General features: G+C 49.5%; 1 protein-coding gene across 4 annotated transcripts in view; it reads left to right on the top strand.

The window, feature by feature from the left end:
• Positions 1–13,210, top strand: part of Cercam (cerebral endothelial cell adhesion molecule) — a 34,671-nt gene that overhangs the window by 3,513 nt on the left and 17,948 nt on the right. The window contains exons 1-2 of one of the 4 annotated variants that reach the window (XM_060389812.1): positions 9,187–9,344; positions 9,631–9,753. The exons of 2 other annotated variants lie outside the window; for them this stretch is intronic. The gene's annotated coding sequence lies outside the window, so the exon portion shown is untranslated. Of the gene's footprint in view, positions 1–9,185; positions 9,754–13,210 lie in introns of those variants that run through there. One more of the 4 variants, XM_060389811.1, reaches the window with a different exon arrangement.

A 13,210-nucleotide genomic window follows, 5' to 3' on the forward strand; every position in this document is an offset into this window, starting at 1 on the left:
CAGGCACTAAGTGTCTGTAGTCTTGGCTTCTCAGGGCAACTGAGGCAGGAGAATTACTTTAAATCCAAGAGTTCCAGACCAACCTGGGCAATATAGCAAAACTCATCTCAGATAGTAATGGTTAAGAAGGGCAGCAGCTTCCTGGATTCTGGCAACAACTCTGGAAGTAGGTGTCTTATCAGCTCCATTTTACAGATAAAGAAACAGACTGGGGCTGGCTGGGAGGTGGCAGAAGCAGGGTTGTGTCCTAAGACTGTCCTGCCTACTGCAAAGTATTTCCTAGCAGACCCAGAGGAAGCCGCCTACATGAGCTAAAGCAGAGGCAGCAAGGAGACTGCATAAGCTATAACCCACTGCAGTCTGGTGGGAATACAACCCAGGTGGGTCAGGCACGAAGCTACTACAGGAATGGAGAACCAAAACAAAACTCTTCCCTTCTGCCACCTTCTCCAGACATCGCTACTCCGCTACTCCGGGTTTGGTTTTGTTTGTGGTACTAGGGATCTGATCAGGAACCTTGAACAAGTTCTTGACCACAGCCTCGAAGTCTCAGGTAAAGCTTCCCTCACAGAATGAGGAGCCAGCAAAAATCCTGCACATGTATGGAATGCCTACCCTGTGATAGTCAGGACAGCAAAGGACAGGCAGGCATTCCCTCCCAAAGGAGATAACCCAGTGTGTATCTGAGGCAGATCATAGCGAATGGAAATCCCCAGAAAGAAACTTGAGGGTGGGATGGGCAAAGATGGACACTCCCAAGCAGAGATGCCAGCAAAGAAAGGTTCTGACAAGTTCTGAGTAGAGACCGGATTCCCAATGTCTGGAGCTTAGAGACCAATTGGAGGCTGGCCCTGCCAAGACTGGTAGGGCTTTGGGAGGATTTGTGATTTTACCCTAAACACCACGGGGATCCTGAAAGGCACATTTACATGTTTAAAGATTTGCTGGGAATGAAGGAGGAAATTTGAATGATCTGGTCTAGACCAGTTACTATGCTGCTGGTTTGATGGAGAAAGCTGGCAGGAGAGAGTAAGATCCATCTCTGTTCATTCCAGTCTGCACTGAGCACCATTTAGTGAGCACCTAGTGTGTACGTTGCCAGCTAAGGGAGGGGAAGGATCCACAGAGTGCCGTTGTCTCCCACAGCTAGAGGGAAGGCAGACAAACAGGCATCTAGATTCCAGTCCCCGCACTGCAAGGGGCAGAGGCAGGGGAAGCACTCTGCAGTACTGGCAAATCTCTCTGAGATTATAGAAAGCAGAGCTTCATTTCAACAGGAAGATAGGAGACTTCCGGAAGAAGCAGCATTACGGTGGGCTTCTAGGGCAGCTGAGCTCTTAGGGGCTGGACCTTGGTTACAGCCTGTCCTCTACGGTGTGAGGGAAAATCCAAAATCTGGCATCTGCTTCCAATGAAGAAGGGTTTATCTGACCTACTACTGCACACATACATGTTTGGCTTCGGTGTGCAGTCAGCTCATCCAGCCATTTCTTCATTCCCCCTGATGAAAAGCTGGGTATGCTGGCACACAACTTTACTCTCAGCACTTGGGAGGCAGACCCAGACAGATCTCTGAGTTCAAGGTCAGCCTGGTCTACAGAGCTAGTTCCAGGATAGCCAGGGCTACACAGAGAAAACAAAACGCACACATGCACAACTAAAAGTAAGAAAAGCAACTCTCAGAAAACAGCAGCGGACGTCCACATGCTGTGAGCACACTTCCCACCAGGACTGGCACTTTACCAAGGTTTTGGCCAAACATTGCCCAGCACAAAGGACATGCTCAGGAAACATCTGTTGAATGAATGACAAACAAGTGCATGAATGAATGCTTTATTAATGTAATAATTAAATGAATGGGTAGATGGATGAAAAAGAAACCAACTTTAAGACAATTGAGCAAAAGATAAAGAATGGGAAAAGGCTAGATGTGGTGACACATGCCTGTAATACTAGCACTTGGGAGGATCAAAAATTCAAAGCCCTGGCTGGAGAGATGACTCAGGGGTTAAGAGCACTGGCTGTTTCTTCCAAAGGTCCTGAGTTCAATTCCCAACAACCACATGGTGGTTCACAACCATCTATAATAAGATCTGGTCCCCTCTTCTTGCCTGGAGGTGTACATTCAGGCAGAACATTGTATAAATAAGTAAATAAATCTTAAAAAAAAAAAAGGCCAAGGCAGAAAGATCAAAAATTCAAAGTTAGATGGCTCAGCAGTTAGGAGCACATGCTGCAACTGGATAGTGGAGTTATGTGGTTAATCCCAGCACCCAGGAAGCAGAGGCAGGCAGATCTCTGAGTTTGAGGCCAGCCTTGTCTACAAAGGGAGTTCAGAGAAACCATCTCAGAAAACAAACAAACAAACAAAAACACTGAGTATTTTCAACTCTGTGGTCTTGTCTCCTGCCAATCCAAGTTTGACTCTGAGCTGGCCTGGAAGCCAGCTTAGAACACAAGCCAGTCTTCTTCTTCCTTCATGTAGCCCCTCGGGCCAATACTGGCTCAGTCTGAGCTCCAGGGTCTACAGAATGCTCTCTTTGGTGGTGGCTGGCCAGGTGCCCCACACATGAAGTTAAGTCCTCTGTCCTCACTCAGGACCCAAGAGCCCTTCCCCTTGTAGTTCATGCCGCAGTTTGCAAATGCTAGTCCTCTCTGTGGGCCGGGTGGAAGCAAGCCATTTAGTCAAAGTACTCGTGATAGCCAGACACACCAGCAGTCCCGGCACTTAGAGGAACCCAAAGTCTGAGCACAGCCTAGGCCGTTAGAGAAGCCTGTTTAAAAATAAGTAATAGATCTGGGGATAGAGCCCAGGCACAGAGTACTTGCCTAGCATGTGCAAAGCCCTGGACTCCACTCTCCGTACAGAGATAAATTTGTCACCATCTAACTAGCAGGCTTCCGCCATCACACTGTGCTGTCATCCTCCCTGATCTATTTCACTCTGTGTGTGTCCTATTTATGAGCTGTCTTGTCTGTCTCTACATTAGAATGGATGACTTGTATGGACAGGATTATGTCCTTCTCACCACTCTATCCCCAGCACCTAGAAGAGCATTTTCTCCTTAATGGGTACCTAGATCAAGATTAAACAAGCATTGCATGAGTTTTTTTGTTTTTTTTTTGCTTCATTTATTTATTTATTTATTAATGCGTGTAACTAGGAATTACATATAGGGTCACATAAATGGAATGCTGATTCCAACACTGTGCTATAAGTCCATCTTGGGAATGGGGTAGGGGGAGGGAATTCTTTTTAGAAAGAATGATAGAAGAATAAAATAAGCCAGGCAGTGGTGGGTGGCACATGCCTTTAATCCCAACACTCGGGAGACAGAGGCAAGCAGATCTCAGAGTTTAAGGCCAGCCTGGACTGCAAAGTGAGTTCCAAGACAGCCAGGGTTTCACAGAGAAACCCTGTCTTGGGAAAAACAAAATAAATAAATAAATAAATTAATAAATAAAAATAAAATAAGTCGTAGTTTTATGTGCGGAACTGAATATGCAAACATTGAAATGTACACTCTGGGCAAGCAAATTGTGTGGTGTGTAACTTAGCTCTCAGCAAAGCTGTTATCCAACACTAGTCAGGCTGAGGAACTGCACCTTGCCTTATCAGCTAGGTGCATGGTGCCACATCTTTGAGCCTGTTTCCTAACCAGTAAAAGGGAGGGGGGAAATTATGTTTCATCGAATTTTCATGAGGGTTAAATGAGATAATATACAATAGTACTCCCATTTTATCAAGGAGAAAACATAGGACCAAAGAAAGAAAATGACTTAATGCAGAGAGCACAGCTGGTGGCAACAGGAAGGCCTGGGTCTCCTGGACGTGCCTTGTCATGTTCAGTCTGGAGTGATGGCTGCCAGCCCCTTCCACCTCCCACCACTCAGTTCTTTCTTCTTGCTTCAAATGGACTCTGGGGTCCTATCTCTTCGATGCCAATGCTCAGAGCACATCGGGACAGTGTAGGCCCTCCAGAGTACAGGGTGCCCTCACTGTCAGCACCCTCTGCCCTGCTCTGGGACCACATTTCTGTCTTGCCTTTGCTTGTAATAAAGAAAATATCTCAGCTACCCTTCCATGGTTGCTTGGCAACCTCAACGGGGAATTGGGGTGGGGGGAAACTCTGGAGCCGATCTAGAGACAAAGAGTAGGATTTGGGTGACATGGAGCCTGTTCTTAGTGCTAACCTGGCCTGGCTGGGGCTGTGGTGGGGGCAGGGGCTTTCTTCCACCCCAATGTCTCACACCAATAAATATGGATTAGGGAAATGGGCAGAGTTTTTCTCACGGGCTTGAAAGGGCACGCCTGACCTTTCTACCCCCTTTATGTACCAACGTGACAGTCAGAGAGAGCAAAGAGCAAGACCCCTGAGATGCCTCTTCCATGGCCTCCTGACTTGGGGAAACTTTTCACCCGCTTTTCCCTACCCCCAGACTAGGTCTGGACCCCTCCTGGACCCCTGGTCCAGAGATGAGATGAAGAGGATGCTTGCTTTCAAGTGGTTATCCCAGCATCAGTGTCTCAGCACAAAGCAAGACAGTGAGGTTCTGGACTAAGCCTCTGCCAGCTGACCCGGCCCTCTGCCCAGCGGCTCCTCATGCTGACTGTATGCCCAGGGCCTCCTCAGAAGCTCCATTTCCCAGCACTTTATGTGTGCTCCTCCTCTTTCTCAACATCTTTTCCATATATTTCTTTCCTCTCCTCTACCTGGTCTTTTTCTCTTTTCTCCTCTCCCCAGTGCACCATGAAACTGGGAGGCCCTTGTGGCTGCTGTGCCACGTCCACGTTCACACAGGACAACTCGGATAGAAGGGAGGTTGGGCAGTGATCTCTCTCCCTGGTGCACGGCTTCCTTGGCTGCTGGCCTGGGGTGGGGTGGGCCACTCTGAATGGAACCAGTGTGGAGACAGGAAAAGCAAACACCTCTATGTGGGCCTCCCTGGCCTTGGAGTGGGGGTGGGGAAGGGGTCTGGGCAGATCAACCTCTCTATTAGCCTCTCCTGGTTTTTCTGGACCCCTATCTTCCTGGACCTTCATCTCACAATGTCCAGAGGAAAGTGAGCTGAGGGTTGGGTCAAGCTCTCTGGGAGACACCTTTGCTTATGATGGATGTCTTTCCTTGTTCTTCCCAACCCTGAGGCAGTGCCCTTCCTGCCTAAAGATGCCAAGAAAGTCTGGGCCTGGGATGGGCTGCCTGGCCAACCCTCCAAAGTAAGAGCTGGGCAGGCAGTCATCTTGTACCTAAGCACCCAGCAGGGCCATCCACCTCTGGGCTGCGGGGAACCCAGATGATCTGCCCGGTGAGTGTTCCTCTGTTCTGAAGCCAGGCAGGGAGGGAAGGCTGTCTTTCTTCTTAGGACTGCTTAGGGCCTCCATAAACTCTCTGTGTCTCCTACAGTGGTGGCATTTTCTCTTTGGATGGTCTGTGACTGATATATGTCAGCGGTGTTTGGGGGAGAGGTGTTAAAGGACAGGATAGGACTTGGAAAAACTGTTCTTGGAATGAAGCGGGGATGAGGGGATGGATGCTGGGGTGGAAGGCCCCGGATTCTGAGCCAACATTTTTTTTTTTGAGACAGAGATCATCATGTTGTCCAGGCTAGCTAGCCTCAAACTCAGCCTCAGGTACATGCCATCAAACTTCCCAAAGCCACTTTTTGAGACAGGGTCTCATGATGTGGACTTGGCTTGCCTAGACTTTGCTATTTTGGCCAAGCTGACCTGGAGCTTTTAGAAATCCATCTACCTCTGTCTCCCAAGTGCTGTGATTAAAGAAATATATTGCCACAACCAGCCTACTATTTTATTTGACTGAATCACATTTAACATTCTAAAAGTAGCTGGGATATGGTAGTTCATGCCTGTAATCCCAGCACTTGAGAAGTAGAGGCAGGAAGAGGATCAAGAGTTCAAGGCCAGCCTTGACTAGATAGGGTACTTAAGGCTAAACTGGCTACATGAGACCCTGCCAATAAGTGAATGAATGAATGAGTGAATAATTGGTGGGTTCCGAAGGGGAAGCAGTTCAGCCCAGGTGAATAGCAGTCACTGACACGGAGGGCATCAGTGCGGCTGCTGTCCCTCTGCCACCTCTCTTTCCCTGCCCACTTACGTCGCTCAGTTCCTGTGGATTCGAGGCTAGAGTTAGGGGTAGAAGTGGAGTCTGCCAGGCTTCAGGCCTCCTTGCTTTCTGTCAGGGTTGCAGACACCCCTGCTGGTATCGCCGGGCACTACTCTCTCCTGACTTTCCCTCTGAAGTCATAGCTGGTCTTGGTGTAACAGATCCTAGGGACTCCTTTGCTCTCGGGGTCTAACCCTAACCCAGCCACTTCATGGAAAGGAAAGCTAGTGGCATGGCACCCTGTCCCAGTGGTGTGCAGTGGGAGGTGAGATGCCAGGAGGGCTCTCTTCACTGCTCCAGGCACTGTTCCGAGGCCTTCAGTGAGGTTCGCCAAATGGGCATTGTACAGACACATAACCTAAAGTGGTTCCACAAACTTTTAAATGACTTCCTCTTCTAGGTGTGTGCGTGAGGGGAGTGTCATTGTGTCCAGTGCCTTACATCTGGGAGTCCACCCCAGCCAACCTCTGCTCATAGACAAGAATCAATCCAGATTTTTAAAGGCACCTGCTCTGGGGGTGGAATTCCCCCTGGGGATAATCAAATATTTATTTATTCATGGCCTTCTGTTGGGAGGGGAGGCCCTTCCACCCCAGCTCATGAGAGGCCAGCTGCCTCCTCACTTCTTCTCACTAGGGCAGTGAGGAGCAGAGCGGCCTGGCCCTAGGCAAGTCACTTTAAGCCTCAGTTTATCAGCCTTAAAGCAGAGTTAATGATACACCTGCTTTATAAGGTTGATTGGCGCTTAACTGATCAAAGGGGGTGAAACGCGGTGAGGACTCAGTAAGCCCGGCACCTGGAAGTGCTGAAGGGCAGCAGAGACTCTTTTCCTCTCTCCACCAGGGCATCTTTGCAGACTCTCTCACTGTGTTGCCCAGGCTGGTCTCTGGCTGGCATAACAGGTGTACCTTCCCACCTAGCCATCACCTTATCGAAACCCTCCTGCCACAAGGACAGGCTCCAGCTTTGCCAGTGCTCTATTTATTTAGCTGTCACACATGGGGAAACTGAGGCCTGGAGTGGGGAAGGACCCATCCAGGGTCACTTAACAGTTTCATGGGAGAGTAAGAGACGACTCCCAAAACTCCTTCATTCCCAGTTGTATTCTGTCCCTTCCTTCCCTCCGCCTCAGGTCCTCCCAGGTGTGTCCATGCCTGGCACAGAGTGGGCCTGGGCGGAACCTGGGAGAGAAGTGAACCGAGCCTGGCGGTGGAATAGACTCTGAGGCCAGCGCGTTCTCAGCCTCAGCCCTTTGTCTGTGGCTTTGTGATGGTAAGTGCTGCTCCTAAATCAGGTCTGTGACACTGTTATTGTTGCCCAGGGCGCAAAGAGTCTAAACTTTTCCCCTGAGGTCAAGAATGTGGCCAGTCCCCAAGCCGCCCAGAGCAAGGCCTGGGTGGCTGGGGGTGGGGCTGGGGCCTCACCCCGAGCTGGGGCGAGATGTGTGGAGGGGAGGGGGTCAGGAGGAACAAAACGCTTTGAAATGCCTCCTCTCCATCACTGCCAACATTGTTCACCGCCCGCGGGGGGCCTGGCACCGCCTCGCCGGGGCTCCGGCCCCAGCCCTGGCCAGGCCTGGCCCAGCATCTGAAAATGGACAGAAGGTTATTGTCCCTTCCCGCAGCCCTTTGTCTGCCCCAGTTCCAGATGTCTAGGCTGGGACCAGGGAACTGACCCATGGTGGGCAGGGAGGATGGGACAAAAGGGGAGAACACGGGTCACTGCATCCTGAGGGGTCGTTCCCAGACCCTGAGATCCCACCCAGCCGCAGCCCAGTCACCTTCTGAGCCATTTTAGCCTTGGGATTGTCCCTATTTCCTTGGCCCTTTCCCCAGACCAGGTTCCATTCTCTGGAGAAAGGCACAGGGGTGCAGAGTTAAAATAGGCCTTGGAAGCTCCAGAGACAGGCTGAACCCCTCTACACAGGTAACGGTTCTGTGATCTGCAGCCTGCTTTTTCTGTGTAGGGACTCCTGAACCAGTAATGACAGCTCTCCCACCTCCTAGCTCCACTTTGAGCCCGGAGGCACCCACGGTGGAAGGGCCTCTCTGCCCCTTACTAATTGTGGTCAACGGTCAACATCGGTAAGACAGGACACTTCACATTAGTCCCCAGTGGGGTTGTGGACACCTGCATTGTCAAAACCAAGGACAGCTATTCTTGTCTCCATTTTCCAGCTCTGGAGACAGGCTAAGAGGTAGTCACTAACCCCTGAAGGCAGGCAGCCAGGAGGCCGTGAAGCCGGGCCCTTCGCCCGGGCCAACCGCAGCCACCAGGAGGAGTAATCGCTAATAAATACTTGGAAGGTGCCTTGGCCCAACTCTTCACTGGGGCTAGTGGTGTTAACTCTCTCTGTCGGTTTCCTCAGTTCACAGATGGGGCTCCCAAGCCCAGACCTAGAGAGCTCAGGAAAACTTAAACACCAGTGCTGAGAGCTGGGCCAGAGCCCCTAGGGCTGACCAGCATTTAGCCGACCCTTGGTAACAGAGGTTCTTCACACCTTAAGTTTCCTCCTTTTCTCTGAATACACACTCACCCATGGGTGGTGGCACAAGCCTGTAATGCCAGCACTCGGGAGGCAGAGGCAGAGAGGCAGGTGGATCTCTGTGAGTTCCAGAATAGCCTGCTCTACAGAGTGAGTTCCAGCCAAAACTACACAAAGAGACCGTGTCTGGAAATCAAAACAAAACAAACAAAATACTCACCCATGCCACAGAGTTGTCAAAGTCAAATGAATCACTGAGGCATTTAAAGACTCCTGGTGGCTTTAAGGCTTAACAATTGTTAGCCTTAAAGACAGCTGTTATTATTGTAATTATTCTCAATGGGGGTTGATGACATTAATCCCTTGAACCTCATTTAGGTTTACCTGGGGGACTTTGGGGAGGGGAATGGCAGTTGTTGAGTTGTTAGCCTTCTTGGGGTCTCTAGAAGTCTGCTGAGTCTGGGGAATGCAGAAAGCTGGAAGGCAGAAGCTGCTGCCCGGACCCGAGGAGTTAACCACTCCCAGGCCCTGGCTCAGCAGGGCTGCCACGCTGCAACCTAGAAACGATTTTAGCAGAGGAGCCAGGGCTACTTTCCGATGGGCAAAACAGCTGGCTGCTTAGGGAAAACAGCTGGCCTAGCCCCAGCTTCCTAAGAGCAGAGGCAGAACCTCAGAGGGAAGAACCACATCTGGGGGTCCTCAAAGAGGAAGGCATAGTCAACAGAGAGAGGGTGGGCCTCCGGAGCATGTGGGTGTTGGGTGGATACCCTGAGACAGGAGGGGTGTGGGCTAGTTTGTACAGCAGAAGCCAGAGTATGCTAAGTTTAAACAGACTGGGCAAGAGTGTCTGCAGTTGGGATCTGGGGTCTCGGTCTTCCCTAAAATAAGACAGATGAAGGACAGGGGAACCTAAGGTGGACAAGTCTGCTCTTCCCTGGGTATTCTTGGAACTGGGCTTGAAACCAGAGGTGAGGATGGTACCCAAGCTGGTTTCCTGTTCTGTTGAACTGCACCCAGAACCAAGAACAGGGTGAAGGCTCATCCTCTGGCCAGGATCGTGGGCTTCTGTGACCACAGAGCAAGACAGGAGCCCAGAGAGCCTCCAACCTGAGAGCCCAAGAGCCGGGAAGCTGACAGCTGGTAAGAGCTCCTCCGTCCAGGCATCTTTCCTGCTTTGAGTTCCCATCTCCAGCCCTGCACTACCTCCAGGCCGCCCCTATACTCGGCAGGGAAGCAGTACTTAGGTCCAGGACAGACAAGTTGAACAGCGTAGGTAGAAGGCTAAAAGAGGCATGTGGCAATACTCCATTGGGCAAGGGGTACCAATACAAGCTATTTGCCCCCAAGAGGCCTGGCACCCCTAACCCTTCTGTGACCAGCGGGTCCTCTCTAGCTCACCTCCCTAACCCTTAGAGTTAAACCCTTCCAATCTGAGTGTATCAGCTTTTGGCTGGTACGCTTTTCTGGTGTCAGCTTTTCTCCCTGGTAAAGGATGTGCCCATGGGCACCGGCCTTAGAGCTCAGGTTGTCAGTGGGATGTGGACCCTGGGGGAAGGGGGCAGTTCTCCCAGCGTCTCCAGCTGAGGATAGCCAATTGAAGCCCTGGGGTATTGGTGCCACCACATGGTTTTGTGCAGAACTACAGTGGTTGAGGGGCACAAGAATGCTGAGGGGCAGAAACCCTGAGAGCATTGGTTGCATCTGGTCTAGATCCTTCTCAGCCAGTTGGGCTCCAGTAGCGACTGTTTCCCAGGTGCTTTCCGGTACCTGACATAGAAGACTCAGTATACATGCAACAGCAGTTCCAAGCTCAGCCTGAGGTGGAATGACGTGGAACTTTTCATCAAAAGAGATGGCTTAGGGGTGCAGGTCAGTGATACAGCCAGGGTGAGTCTCCAGGTTTGATGTCCAGAACCCTAAGAAAAAAGCCAGATGTGGTAGTAAAAACCTGTAACTCCAGAACTTGTGAGTCTGAGGTAGCAGGCTCTGGAGCTCTGGTTGTTCTAGAGTACATAGTAAGACTCTATCTCCAAAAAGGAGGAAAAAAAGTTAAAGGAAACAGTTCATTTTACCCCACTCCCAGAACTTCAGATTTCCTAGGCATGGAGATGGGGTGATACTAGCTTTAAAAAAAAAAAGGTAAGGTCATGTTATGAAGATTGGATAGAACTCACCGTGTAGCCCACACTGACCTAAGACACATGGTCCTACTTTAGCCTTTGAGTGCTAAGATTACAGTCCTGTACCACAAATTCCAGATTTTTTTTATTTGGAGGGAAGGAAGGAGAATGGAATGTTGAGCTAGGGTCTTATAACCCTGGCTGGCCTTGAACTTGTGACAGCCTTGGTTCATTAAGAGTCCTGATGGCTGCTGGGATGATCGGTGTGAACTACCATGCCCAGCTGGCATTTGCATAGGTGAGGCCTAAGCTACAGGTGTAAGAACCTTGCTTTAATGAGCACTGCAACTTCAAAACCTCTGGGAACTTAGTCCACATCACTTTAAGAAATGCATCTCCGCTGGGTGGTCGTAGCTGGGGACGACTTTAATCCCGGTACTTGGTGAATTTCTGAGATTTCAAGGCCAACCTGGCCTGGCTAGTGAGTTCCAGGACAGCCAGAGCTACGTGATAAGATCCTGCCTTAACAGATCCTTAACAGAATATATCTCATGGTCATTTTAGGAGCCAGAAAAGTGCAGGTGGGTGAGCTGGCACTTGGCGATTTCACCGTTAGGGAGCTTACCATACATCTGTGGAGGGCCTACATTGTCCCTAGGCTCTGCCTAACCTGGGGATAGGAAGATGAACGGGAAAGTGGGTCCCCGTGGTGGAAGTCAGAACAAAGGTTCTCTTACATGCTTTTTGTTTTGTTTTGTTTAGTTTTTATTTTTTTACTTGGAGGTCTAAAAGGCAGCTCAAAATAAGGCAGCTCAGAGGAATAAGGTTTTCCTAGTCAGCCTGATTTTCCTTAAGTCTCACCCACTCAGCACTAGCCCACCCCATCCAAGCCCACCACAAAAGCTGTCCTTGTCCTCAGTCTGCCACATCCAACCTATAAGGCCACGAGCTTCCCCCACCTCACTTTTGCTCACCAGACTTATTTCTTCCTGTGCCAGGAACCCTCACGTCTGCCATCTAAGCTACAGGTAGAGCGATGTCATTTTGTGGCTGTTGTTTTTGAGATAGGGTCTCATGCCCTTGAGATGGGGTCATTATGTACACTGGCTGTCCTGGAACTTACTCCGTAGACCAAGCTGGCCTCAAACTCACAGAGATCTGACTGCCTCTGTCTCCTGAGTCATGGGATTAAAGGAGTGTGCTATCATGTTTAGCCAGGACAATTTTTTATTTATTTATTTTTTTTTTTTGCTTACTTTATTTTTTTGAGACAGGGACTCTCTACATAGCCCTGGCTGTCCTGGAACTCACTTGTTAGACCAGGTGGCCTCAAACTCACAAAGATCTGTCTCCCAAATGCTGAGACTAAAGCACTCATCACCACCGCTCAGCTTGTTTTAGTTATTTTAAAAGATTTCATTTGTGTGTGTGTGTGTGTGCGTGTGTGTGTGTGTGTGCGTGTGTGTGCATGTGTGTGCGTGCATTCCGGTGTATCCCTGTATCCCGTGCACAGTGATGTAGTGATCACAAGACAGTTTGTGCCTGTCTCTCCTCTACTTCTATCATGTGGATTGTAGGAATTCAATTCAGGCCATCAGGCTTGGTGACATGCACTTTGCCTGCCATCTCAATGGTCCTAGTTTCTTGTCTTTTTGATAGAATGTCACTGTGTAGATCAGGATGGCTTCAACAGTCCTCCTTTGAAGTGCTAGGATTACAGGCATGCACCACCACATAAACATTTTGGTTTTTTGAGAAGGGACTTACCACGTATCCTTGGCTGGCCCAGCACATGATGACCTGTAGACCAGGCTATTCTTGAACTTGTGGCTATCCTCTCTCTGCCTCTCAAGTCAGCTCTAGTTTTTTTGTGGGTTCTTGTTGTTGTTTGTTTTCATTTTTATTTTTTAAAAACAAGGTCTCATGTAGTCTAGGCTGACTTGGAACTCTTTATGTTTCTAAGGATGGCCATGAACTCCAGATCAATCCTGTTGGGTCCACACTTGACATGTCTGCTGACCTCTGGACTGGAAATTGAATCCAGGACCTTTTGCAAGCACTCTACCATTGAGTTACATCCCAGGGCACATCAGTCTCTGCCCCCTCCTCCCTCCCTCCTTCCAGCTCTCTCTCCCTCCCTCTTTTTCTTTGGATATAATCTTACACTGTAATCCAGGCTATCAGGCTTTCTAGAACTTATTACGTAGCCCAGCTAGCCTCAAACTCAAAGCAATTCTCTTGTCTGAGCCTAGCCAGGTTCTAGGGTTGTAGGTTTGAGACTGGCTTGTAATGATTTTTTCAGATTTATTTATTTTTATTTTATGTGTATAACTACTTGTATGTTTGTCTACCATGTGTATGTGGTGCCCTGTGAAGCCAGAAGATGGGCTTTTAACTATTGAGCCATCTCTCTAGCCCAGCAATCTTTTTTAAAAAATACTTATTTATTTATTTTATATACATGAGTGCTCTGTCTT

This window comes from Meriones unguiculatus, chromosome 8 (genome assembly GCF_030254825.1).
Source record: "Meriones unguiculatus strain TT.TT164.6M chromosome 8, Bangor_MerUng_6.1, whole genome shotgun sequence".
In the NCBI taxonomy this organism is placed as follows: Eukaryota; Metazoa; Chordata; class Mammalia; order Rodentia; family Muridae; genus Meriones; species Meriones unguiculatus.